At 38.8% G+C, this 11,997-nt stretch overlaps 1 pseudogene across 1 annotated transcript; it reads right to left on the reverse strand.

Moving 5' to 3' along the window:
- Positions 1-5,684: 5,684 nt before the first annotated feature.
- Positions 5,685-7,210, reverse strand: LOC108287704 (annotated as a pseudogene). Its single transcript, XR_005196551.1, has 2 exons — positions 6,703-7,210; positions 5,685-6,315 (listed from the first exon to the last, which is right to left on the reverse strand). The product of XR_005196551.1 is annotated as a protein tyrosine phosphatase type IVA 1-like (transcript).
- Positions 7,211-11,997: the final 4,787 nt, after the last annotated feature.

Below are 11,997 nucleotides of genomic sequence, written 5' to 3' on the forward strand. Positions count from 1 at the left end.
TGCAGTAGAAAGCAGACCTGCTTGTGGGCTGGGAGAAAGGGGCAGGAGGAGGGCACCCCTTCTCTGAGGCAAGGGGAGGAAAAAGGCCCATCTCACTTTGTGGGAGAAAAAAATGGTTCCTGAGATCCCAAGTGTCCATTGTTGGAAGAGTGAATAGACAAAACGTGGTACATCCACACAATAGATAAATAATAAAATTTAGTCCTAAAAAGGAAGAAAATTCTGACACGTTACCATGTGGAGGGGCTTGAACGATATTATTTTACTGAAAGAAGCCAGTCACAAAAGGACAAATATCATGTGATTCCACTTATATGAATTGCCTAAAGTGGTCCCATTTATGGAGACAGAAAGTAGAATGGTGGCCGCCATGGGCTGGGTGTAGGGAGAGTGAGGAGCTGGTATTTATTGGGCACAGAGTTTCTGTTTTGGAAGATGAAGAGAGTTCTGGAGACGGGTGGGGGTGATGTACAATGTGAATGTACTTAGTGCCCTGGAGTGCACAAATGTTTTGAATTTCAAAATGGTTAAAACAATCTATTTCATGTTGTATGTATTTTATCACAAGAAAAAAGGAAATTAGAAAGATAAAATGAAACAGAATGAGATGGAAAAATAAAGAAACCAACCAAAACTGGTAGCTGAGGAGAGGCAACACAGCCATGTAAACCTGCTTTGTTAATTTCATTCAGTCCTACCCTCAGCTGTGTGTGTATTGTGCTTAGTGAGGCGGCATCATTGTTGCAGGGAGTAAATAAAAGGTGAGAGTAGAGAGAGCTAGAGAGGAAGCTGGGGAAAGAGGAAAGATGTAGGGAGGGTAAAGGATTAAGAAGAGGGCAAAGAATAAAAGTAGAAGGAGGGAAAAAGAGGCAGAGAAAGAGAAACTTCCAGGAAGGGCAGGATAGCCAGGCTCAAGGACAAAGATAGGCCGGCCACTTGTTCTCTTGGGCTTGCACTACCCCCATGTGACAAGGACGAGGATAAAGGGTGTGGGTGCCACAGAGCTCTGTGCACTGCTGGAGAAGGCGAAGGAAGTGAAGTGAATGGAAGCAGTGCCTGTGCACCTGTGGATCCTGATTCTGCAGGTGAATAAGTTGTCTTTTCACTCAAGCAGTCACAGGTAAAATAATGCTTCTTAGCTTACAGCATGGTGTAGAGAGAGTTTATGGAAAATATACAGTGTAATTTCTGAACTCTGTCGCTGTATCTCACAAGGAAAGTGCATGAGAAACATGGATTTGCTGTGTAGCATGGAAGAGAACCTTAAGCGAGATCTGTGATTTTTCCAAAACACTTATTTTTATAACACCGTTTGTACTTGCCTGTTTAGAGAAATTAGGCAATAAATGTAGGCCAGTGGGGAAGACGAAAATCTCCCCAAATTCAACTAGGCAGGGATAACAACTGTGTTAGCAAGTTGATGCACTTCAATTTCTACCTCCCTGCTTCCTGAATCTGGGCAGGCTGGTGACTGCTTCAACCTACGGGGCAGGGTGGAAGGGAGGCTCTGTGACTTCTGAGGCTAGCCATAAAAGCCATGCAGCACCTGCCTTTCTCATTGGAACACTTGTTCTCAGAGCCCACCACAGAAGGGGTCTGACTGCTCTGAGGCTGCCATGCTGTTTGGATGCCCCTGCTCCGCGTTGAGGTCGCAGGCAGGCAGGCTGGTTAACAACGCCAGCCGAGTTATCGCAGCCTGAGTACCAGACATGCCAGTGAGGAAACCTTCAGATTTTTCCAGCCCCAAGCCATTTGACTCACACACTGCCAATCAGTTCCTCTCAGCTGGGGCTCCAGACATCAATGGGCAGAGATAAGCCATCCCTGCTATGTCTTGTCCAAATTCCTGACCCACAGAATCTGTAAGCCTGAGAAAATGGATGTGGTTTTCTGCCGCTAAGCTTCAGGGTGGTTCATTATACAGTTACAGATAATGGGAACACCAGCACTTCAGTTCTCCTTCTCAGAGACAGCAACCCTTACCAGCTCCTTGTGTGTTCTATTAAGGAAGTTTATGAATGCGCAATCACATATTTTCCCTTTTAGTATATTTTTAAAACAATTGGTTGCATACCAAGCACATTCTAGACTTTGACTTTTGTTTTATTTAACAACATATCTTGAAGATTGCTCTTCAGCTGTACATATAGAATCTCTTCATGTTTTCATAGCTGCATAATATTATCGTAATTTTAGTAACAAGCCCTATATTCGCGGGCACTTAGATTATTTCCAGTCCTTTAATTGTACACACAGGTTGTGATTGCTGGGGTGGCATCTGTAATTTTGGTGACATTGACAAGTTGCTCTTCATCGAAGTTATTTTGATTTTCTCTTCTAACAAAAATGCCCGAGAGTATCAGTTTCTCCACAAATACAGTGTTTTGTTTTAAATCTCTATCAGACAAGTTTATCGGAATGATCTATTCCTATAGTTTTAATTGTTTTGTTATTTCATTGTTTATTTTGAGGATGAACAGCTGTCTGCATTTCTATTTTGATGAACACTTAAATTCTTAATCCATCTTGAGTTAATTTTTGCATATGGTGAAAGGTAAGGGTCCAGTTTAATTCTTCTGCATATGGCTCACCAGCTTCTCAGCACCATTGATTGAACAGGGGTCCTTTTCCCATTGCTTATTTTTTGTTGAGTTTCTAAAAAATCAGATGGCTACAGGTGTGCAGCTTTATTTCTGTGTCATTTATTCTTTTCTATTGGTCTAGGTGTCTGTTTTTGTACCAGTACTATGCTGTTTTGGTTACTGTAGCTTTTTAGTATAGTTTGAAGTTGGGTAAAATGCCTTCAGCTTTGCTCTTTTTACTTAGGATTGCTTTGTCTATTCAGGTGCTTTATTGGTTCCAAATGAATTTTAGAATAGCGTTTCTAATTCTGTGAAAAATGACAGTGGTATGCTCACTTTGGCAACACATATGCAAAAAATGACATTGGCAGTTTGATGGGAATAGCATTGAATCCGAAGACTGGTTTGGGAAGTATGACTATTTTAATGATATTCATTCTTCCAATCCATGGGCATGGATTGTTCCATTGTGTCATCTATGATTTCTTTCAGCAGTGCTTTATAGTTCTCCTTGTAGAGATCCTTCATCTCCTTGGTTAAGTGTATTCCTAGGTATTTTATTCTTTTGTGGCTATTGTAAATGGAATTGCATTCTTGATTTGGCTCTCAGCATGAACATTTTTAGTGTACAAAAATGCTACTGATTTTTGTGCATTGATTTTGTATCTTGAAACTTTGCCAAAGTCGTTTATCAGTTCTAGGAGCCTTTTGGCAGTGTCTTTAGAATTTTCTAGGTATAGAGTTATATCATCAGCAAAGAGAGACAAATTGACTTCTTCTTTTCCTATATGAATACTTTTTCTTTCTTTCTCTTACCTGATTGCTCTGTGAGAACTTCCTGATGAACACTGTATCCCTTGTCCCTTTTTCTACTGGACCCCTTGTCCCTTTTTCTACTGGACTATGGTCTTTTTACTTTATATGTAGTGAGTAAATATAAAGTAATTATATAGTGAAAACATAGTGAAATATAGTATTGTAAAAATATTATATAGTAAAAAATATTAGCCCTGGACTATAATGCAAGTGAAAAAGATCTTAGTTTTATTTTTCTTTTTGGAGTACTTTTTATTTTCAAAGAATTAAAAAAAAATTTATGTTGTCAAATTGCTCAATCTTTTCCTTTAGGGTTTCTGAATTTTATGGGATTCACGGCGTGTCAGGTAGGTTTCCAAGAATCACACAACTGCAAGAAACTAAAACTCTAAACACAGCGACCCAAGTAAATAGGATTTTACAAAGTGAGAATTCCAGGAATAGGTGGTTGCTAGCATTGGTTCAGCAACGTCAGGGCTAATGTCTCTTATTCCACTCTCTTGGCCTCTCTCATCTGATCCCAAGGTGATTTCTACAGAACTAATGTTTCAAAGGAGATGGGGCACCAGCACGTCTGTCCATTTTTATTGAGAAAGCAAATACTTTCCCATCAGATTTTAACTAATGTCTTATTGACCCAAACCAAGCCACACAGACACTATAGTTGCAAGGGAGCATGGGAAAGTAGAGAAGTTGACTGTCAGTGTGATGCATCTTTGGGGTTAGGCTTATTCTCACCCTGAACAGAACTGGGGTTCTGTTTCTCTGGAAAGAAGAGGAAAGTGGGCAATTGGCATAATGAGCAGACCACTCACAGTGTCTGGGACATTAGAAAGGGTTTTTCCATCTACAAGATTATAAAAACAAATTTCCATGTTTTCTTCTAATATTTTTGTGGTTAATTTTTCACATTTTAATCTTTGATGTACTTGGATTTTATTTTATTATAAGTGTATGGATCCAACTTTTTCCTTAGATAAAGACCCAGTTGTCTTAACACTATTTATTGAGTGATACATCTTGTCTACACTGATTTAAAATTCCACCTGTATCTTAAAAAAATTCCTGTATGGATTAAATAATTTTCTTGATATTCTAGTCTGTTCTGTTGACATCTTTATGAATGAGTGCCACACTGTTTTAATTAGCTAAATTTTAGTAGAATAGACTTCTTTCACTATCTTCTCCCCAGAATTCTCCAGAGAATTCTTGCATATTTATTCTTCAAGTGAACTTTAGAATAATTTTGTGTCGTTCCAAATAATATTTAATATTTTATGAGGATGACATGCCTTTTAGATTAATTTAGGAACCATTACCATCTTTATGATGTTGATCCTTCCTACCTGGGAACACATATTATTTTTCATTTGCTAAAGATTTTTTTTTGGAGGGGTGGTCCCTCAGTAGCATTTTACAATTCTCTTGTATATATTTTTTCAGTTACTCAGTGCTTTTTCTTTTGTTACTATTATAACTGGGATCTTTCCTTTCTTTATAAATTCAAAGCAGATGTTATTTGTACACACAAATACTTGAATTTTCAATATTAATTTTGTATCTAGACACCTTCAATTTCTTTTTTCTTTTTTTTCTTTTTTTTTTTTTTTTTTTTTTTTTTTTTTTTTTTTTTTTTTTTTTTTTAGATGTTTAAGCTCTTGAACTAAGGTTTTACCAGCTGGTGAACACCGACAAATTATTTCTCCCACAGAACTATAACCACACATCCCCAGGCAGTATAAATACATGGTTGAACTAACATTAATACCCATCACCATTTTATCAATTACATAATAAAACAAATGATCAAGTATCCAAATATTAAGTTACACAGCTCAAAAGGCATATAAAATATTAGATGTCTGCTCAATTCATTAGCAGAAACCCACTTCTTTTTTTGCAAGAGAGGTTGGGAAGGAAAAAAAAAACCAATCACACTTTCAAACAAAAATAAGTTGATAAACAACTTCTGATAAGTATGGAAAAAATTACAAGAATTTCAAGAAGTTTATGATTACAATAACAAAACATCTATCTTTTAAAAAAATATTTTACTAAAGAGCATATTCTACATGTTCTGCACAAGACAAAGGCAACATTTTGCTAATAATAATTTACAGCCCCCTCACATTCTTTTCTCAGGTCCTCCCTGTTAAATTGCACCCCAGAGTGCAAACATTAAATTAACTGTAAGTCTTTTTTGCCTGAAGACATTGAAGACTTGTGCTTCTGTACAATGTAGATTCAAAATGGAGGGTTTTTTTGTTTGTTTGTTTGTTTTTTTACAACAGCACAAAGTGAGATTTATATAAACACATTAAATAATCACTGTAAGACTTGCTGAAAAAAAAAATCAATGGTTAAGCAAACCTGATGTATACTGGTATGAATGTGGGAGATGTAAACATAACGCAAGCAGGCAAATAACCATGTAGGCCCTACTTTCAATGTCTGAAATGATTGAAGGAATAAACCATATAAGGTCTAGAGTGTTCATAGTTCCTGGGATTTTAGTTCTGTATGGTGATAAAAATATACAAGTATTGTGCTGGGTATTTTGGCACCTAAATCTTCCTGCATTTCTTATGTATTGATAAGATTCTGGCCTGGGAATAGATGGAAACAAGTTATGATTCAATATTACATGATTTGGGGAAAGGTCAATTGGTACGAATGACGAACACATTTTATATGCAGACAACAAGAATCCTTTGGCAAGTGTCCAAGTAGGTTGACTGTAACTCAAACACAGAAGTTGCCAAATCTGTCTAGCTTGTGGCCTGGTAAAAATGCCCTTCAATACTCCTATGGAAGCTTCATTAGACTTACTCACTAAGCCAACACGTTGGCTAATACGCATAACAAATTAGGTCCTATCTCAAGTTCCACTTCCAATAACATTAGGCACCCCAGTTTTTTTAAATTGCATTTTAGGTGTCGGGGGTACATGTGAAGAACATGCAGGATTGTTGCATAGGTACACACATGGCAGTGTGATTTGCTGCCTTCCTCCCCTTCTCCTATATCTGGCATTTCTCCCCATGCTATCTCTCCCCACCTCCCCACCCCCCCGTCCCTCCCCCATTTTCCCCCAACAGACCCCAGTGTGTAGTGCTCCCCTCCCTGTGTCCATGTGTTCTCATTGTTCAACACCCACCTATGAGTGAGAACATGCGGTGTTTGATTTTCTGCTCTTGTGTCAGTTTGCTGAGAATGATGGTTTCCAGGTTCATCCATGTCCCTACAAAGGACACAAACTCATCATTTTTGATGGCTGCATAATATTCCATGGCACCCCAGTTTTATTGAACGCAGCAGTTGTTTCTCCAACTGTTGGAATCTTTGCAGCGCAGCCATATTTTAGGACAATACTTCTCCAAATACAAAAGTTGCTTGCTATTGAAAGCTCCATGCCGCTTTTGTCTTATGAATTGTACTACATCTTCACACTTCACTCCACCTTCAGTTAGTGCTAGGGCCTACTGTACTGGAGCTACCCCAAGGCCTGCAATGCCATCAACAGCAATACAACAACCAGGCTCTTCACCAAACTTAATTTTTACAAGACGTCACCAGTCATCAACAATCTGGTGGTGCACCATCATCAAAAGGCCAATCGAGAACATGGATACCTTCTTTCTCCACAAGAGTAGTGTTGTAAGTTGCTTCACATACTCTTACTGTTGTGGTAACTCCATACTTCTTACGTTCCTTTATAAATTTAAGGTCACATTGGTTGAATTGTGTGTAATAAGAAATCTCGTGTTCTTGTACATGGCTTCCACAGGGGCTGGGTGGTTCATTCGAGCCATGTTAATTTAGTTAAAAAACATTCAATAGGGTTACGAAATAATTTAAAAAATTGAATACGGAAATGATGCAAAGAAACTGAAGTCTACCTCCATATACTCCATTTGAAATTCTCAGTGCTTTGAGTATGAAATTGTAAGTAATGATAAATGAAATGACCCTCCTAACAAGAAGCAGCAATTCTTCAATCCAGTAACACTGAGGCAACAGAAAAGAAGTGCACTGAGGTTTACACCATCCAGGTCAGAACTCTTGTAACATGCTCTGTGGATTTCAATTAAACACTTCTGCGTCCAGGATAACCACTCTTATGGGGGCTTCTTGGTGGAGTAGCAATCAATTTCTACAGTTCACTTGTCTGCATAGAGGTCATGCTGTGCCTGGCAGTAATCTCCACTGTCCTTCAGAAACTCCATAACTGTGTGACCAAGAACACCACAGAATTGGGGACTATGTTTACTCATTGAGGATTGTGGCCTAATCACACAGCTGGTCCAGAGGCGGTGGCGATGCAGGCGGCCGGAGCACCAGACCAGTTTCTTATCATTTGCACATTTTCTAGTGAATTTTTGTGGGTTCTCCAGGCAAACATCATAGTGTCACCAAGGGTTACACTTCTCATTTTTTCTTCCTATCTACTTGACTTGAATAATGCTTCCAAAATAATATTAAACAGAGTTAGAAATAGTGATAGTTGAAGGTTTTGTCTTATTTAAGAATTTAACAGAGAATATATATATGTTTCTTGTTTTATATATATGTAATATTGTGTGTATATTCATATGTAATATTGTCAAGAAAGTATTTATCTATTCCTATGATGTTAAGAGCTTTTGACTTTTTTATTTTTGAGACAGAGTCTCGCTCTGTTGTCCAGGCTGGAGTGCAGTGGTGCAATCTTGGCTCACTGGAATCTCTGCCTCCCAGGTTCAAGAGATTCTCCTGCCTCAGCCTCCCAAGTAGCTGGGATTACAGGTGCCCACCACCAGGCCCGGTTAATTTTTGTATTTTTAGTAGAGACGGAGCTTCACCATGATGGCTAAGCTGGCCTTGAACTCCTGACTTCAAGTAATCCACCCACCTCAGCCTCCCAAAGTGCTGGGATTACAGGCGTGAGTGAAGCCTTATTTTGAAAAATAAAATTAAGGTATAAGTCCCTGCGTTTTAGACTCATTGGCCATATGGGAGATAATCCAAGCAGTATGGAGGAGAGGGGAGTAAGAAAAAGAAATCTTATCTTAGAGAGTAGTGTGATTATTAAGTTGGTAAAAGGGGGAACATTTTCAGAATGAAGCATATTGCAATGAAACACATTTTTCTTTCTGTACAAATGGGATCCATTTCTGTATTTCCCAGGTAATTATCAAACTGAGTGGCTGCTCATAATTGGGGGTGAAGCTCAACATGGTATATTTTGAAATGACCTCCTATTCTGCCCCATGCCTGCACTGCTCAGCTCTTCCTGGAAAGAAATACATTTTTAAAAAGTAATGTTTCCATTCATGTTTGCTTTCTTGTCAGCATCTTTCAAATCTGTAGATCCTTTTGTAAAACCTCCTTTTTGATGTGAAAAATAATGAAACTCCTGATTTGGAGTTAATGAAGAAGAATGTAGAAAACATAGAGGAAAAAGTAGTGTTTTTGTTTCCAGGGAAGGTTAATGTAGGCACAATAATGCTGACTGAAGACCAAGGCATCTTTTGATGGTTTTAATTGCAGAATCAGTTTGTACTGTGATTACTTTAGTATTTGCAAAGAGGCTGACTTCATGATAACTAACCATCCCTGGGTCAGGTGTGCTTTGGAGCTCAAAAGGCTGACACGGGTTTCTATGTTAGTTTCTGCTTCCTGGAGTGAGCTTCTAATGGAATTGAAACAAACAGCAGCAGCAAAGAATGAATGACTGAACGAGGTTGAGTGACTCTGCACAGGTGAAAATGATGGCAGAGGAAGACCCAAGAGAATTAGAGTTGATAAGGATCCCACATGCTTTACTGAAGCACAAGCTTTCCAGGGAGTTCAAAGGATGTTACAGTATGGTCTGATTACCTCTCCCAGAGACTCTGGACTCTGGGTAATAAGCAGAAAGGAAGCTCTCATCTTTGGTAGTTAAGTGCTGGAAGTGGAACAATGAGAGCCCTGTTCTTCTAGCTTTCCCCAGACACTGTACAATGGAAACCCCAGTCTTCTCTGGATCCTCTCGCCAGGTGAGGTGACACTGGCCAGGACTCCTTTTGCCCTCCTCTTAGTTGAGTCAGCTTCAGTTTCCCCCTTGTGTTGGAGAAAGTGAATCCCACACTCTTTTTAATCACAGTCAACAATACTGGCTTTGTGAATTCAGCTGTCCCTCCAGTGCCTGTTCTTGACGAAGGGTGAAAAGTGATAACATAGAGACTGGACTCATTGAGCTGGGCTTGGCTACAAATCAATGACCCAGGCAAACAAGTCTTATCAACTTTCATTAGATCAGTTCTAATCCCTGAACTGTGTAATTCTTCCCAAGCTACAGTCCGTCCCAGATCTTAAGATGCAAAGACTCATTGAAAAGTAACCTGCAGGTGTCTAGGTGGGGGTTTTGAGGAGGAATGTGTCACTGACAGATGCCGGTTTAGGTGATTGTTAAGAGTGACAGCCATTAAATCGTTTTAAAAGTTCAGAGGGAATCACACACTTTTCCGAGTCATTAAAAAATTAAGATATATAAATATATGTTTCATAAGTGAACTGGGTGAAAACTGAAAGGAAGGGGAAAATGTCCCAGAGGTCAAATTTTTGAAAGGAGATGTATTTAATATTTAGCTGCTAATTACTGTTGTCATGATTATAGTTGTATCAGAACAGTGTCTTACATCTTGAGGTAAGGCTCTTGGGTATCATGGCTGCCTGGACTATGCCTCTGAATCTAAAACTTTTGAGGGTAATTCATTCCACAGAAGAGACAAAAGAAATTCCCCTCAGGACCTTAAGAGCAGCTATCTTAAACCTGAGTATAAAATAAGGTTCCCCTGGAAACCCAGATTGATTTCCATTTAATTAGATGGTAGGAAGGAGTGAGGCTGGAGGAACTGAAGGGGTGAGAACAAAAAGAATAGGTTATAGAAATAGTAGAATCACTAAAAGATAATGCAATCTGGGATCATTTGTGTGATGGCAAAGAATAACACACATTTCTGTGTCATTAAAAAATTAAGATACATAAGTATATGTTTCATAAGCCAAGGAATTATACCAGTGGCAAAGCTTCTATCCAAAAAGGTTTTAATTAATTTAAAAAAGCCATTCAGCCAACACAATATTGAAGGAGAAGAACAAAGTTAGAGGTCTGACATTGTCTAACCTCAAGACTTAATATAAAGCTATAGTAATCGAGACAGTGTGGTATCAGTGAGAGAACAGACACATAGATCAATGGACTAGACTAGAGAGCCCAGAAATAGACCCACATGGAAATACACAACTGATCTTTGACAAAGCAACAAAGGCAATACAGTAGAAAAAGAATAGTCTTTTCAACAATTGACACCAGAACAACTGGGCATCCACATGCAAAAAGTTGAACTTTGACATAGACCTCATAACCTCATCAAAACTAATCAAAATGGATCACAGACCTCAGTGTAAAATGCAAAGCTATAAAACTCTTAGAATATAACACAGGAGAAAGTCTAGATGAACTTGGGTTAGGCGATGACTTTATTATTTAAACATTTTTAAAAAATTCCTTTTGGGGAGACCTGGGTACTAGCATGCAGCAGCTCTGTGCAGAAGCACAACAACCCTCACTGATGACTTTTTTTTTTTTTTTTTTTCCGAGACTGTCTTGCTCTGTCGCCAGGCTGGAGTGCAGTGGTGTGATCTTGGCTCACTGCAGTCTCTGCCTCCTGGGTTCAAGCGATTTCCCTGCCTCAGCCTCCCGAGTAGCTGGGACTACAGGCATGCACCACCACACCTGGCTTATTTTTTGTATTTCAGTAGAGACAGGATTTCACCATGTTGGCCAGGATGGTCTCAGTCTCCTGACATCGTGATCCACCTGCCTCAACTTCCCAAAGTGCTGGGATTACAGGCATGAACCACTGCGCCAGGCCCAGTCTTGTTGAAAAGAGTAGGACTTTTTAGATAAAATACTAAAGGCACTATTCATAGAAAGATGGATAAACTAAACTTCATTAAAATGAAAACCTTCTGCTTGGTAAAAGATGATGTTAGGAGAATCAGACAAGCCACAGACTGGGAGAAAATGTGTGTAAAGTACACATCTGATAAAGAACAGTTATCCAAAACATGCAAAGAACTTGATAATAAGAAAACACCATAATTTAAAAATGGGCAAAAACTTGGACACTTTGCTAAAGAAGATGCATAGTTGGCATATAACCGTACAAAAAGATAGTCCACACCATATGTCAATAGGGAAATGCAAATAAAAACAATGAGATACCACTACATACCTATTAGAATGATTAAAATCCAGAACATCGACAACGCCAAATACTGGTGAGGTTGTGGAGCATCAGGAATTCTCATTCATTGCTGGTGGGAATGCAAAATGGTGCAGCCACTTTGGAAGATATTTCGGCGGTTTCACACAAAAGTAAACATACTCTTACCATAAGATCCAGCAATTGCACTCCTTGGAATGTACTCAAAAGAGCTGAAAAACTTATGTCTACACAAAAACCTGCACACAGATGTTTATAGCAACTTTATTCAGAATTGCAAAAACTTGAAAACACCTAAGATGACCTCCAGTTAGTGAATGGATAAACTGCTACATCCTGACAAGAGA

The sequence above is a fragment of the Cebus imitator genome, unplaced genomic scaffold (genome assembly GCF_001604975.1).
Source record: "Cebus imitator isolate Cc_AM_T3 unplaced genomic scaffold, Cebus_imitator-1.0 Scaffold352, whole genome shotgun sequence".
NCBI lineage: Eukaryota > Metazoa > Chordata > Mammalia > Primates > Cebidae > Cebus > Cebus imitator.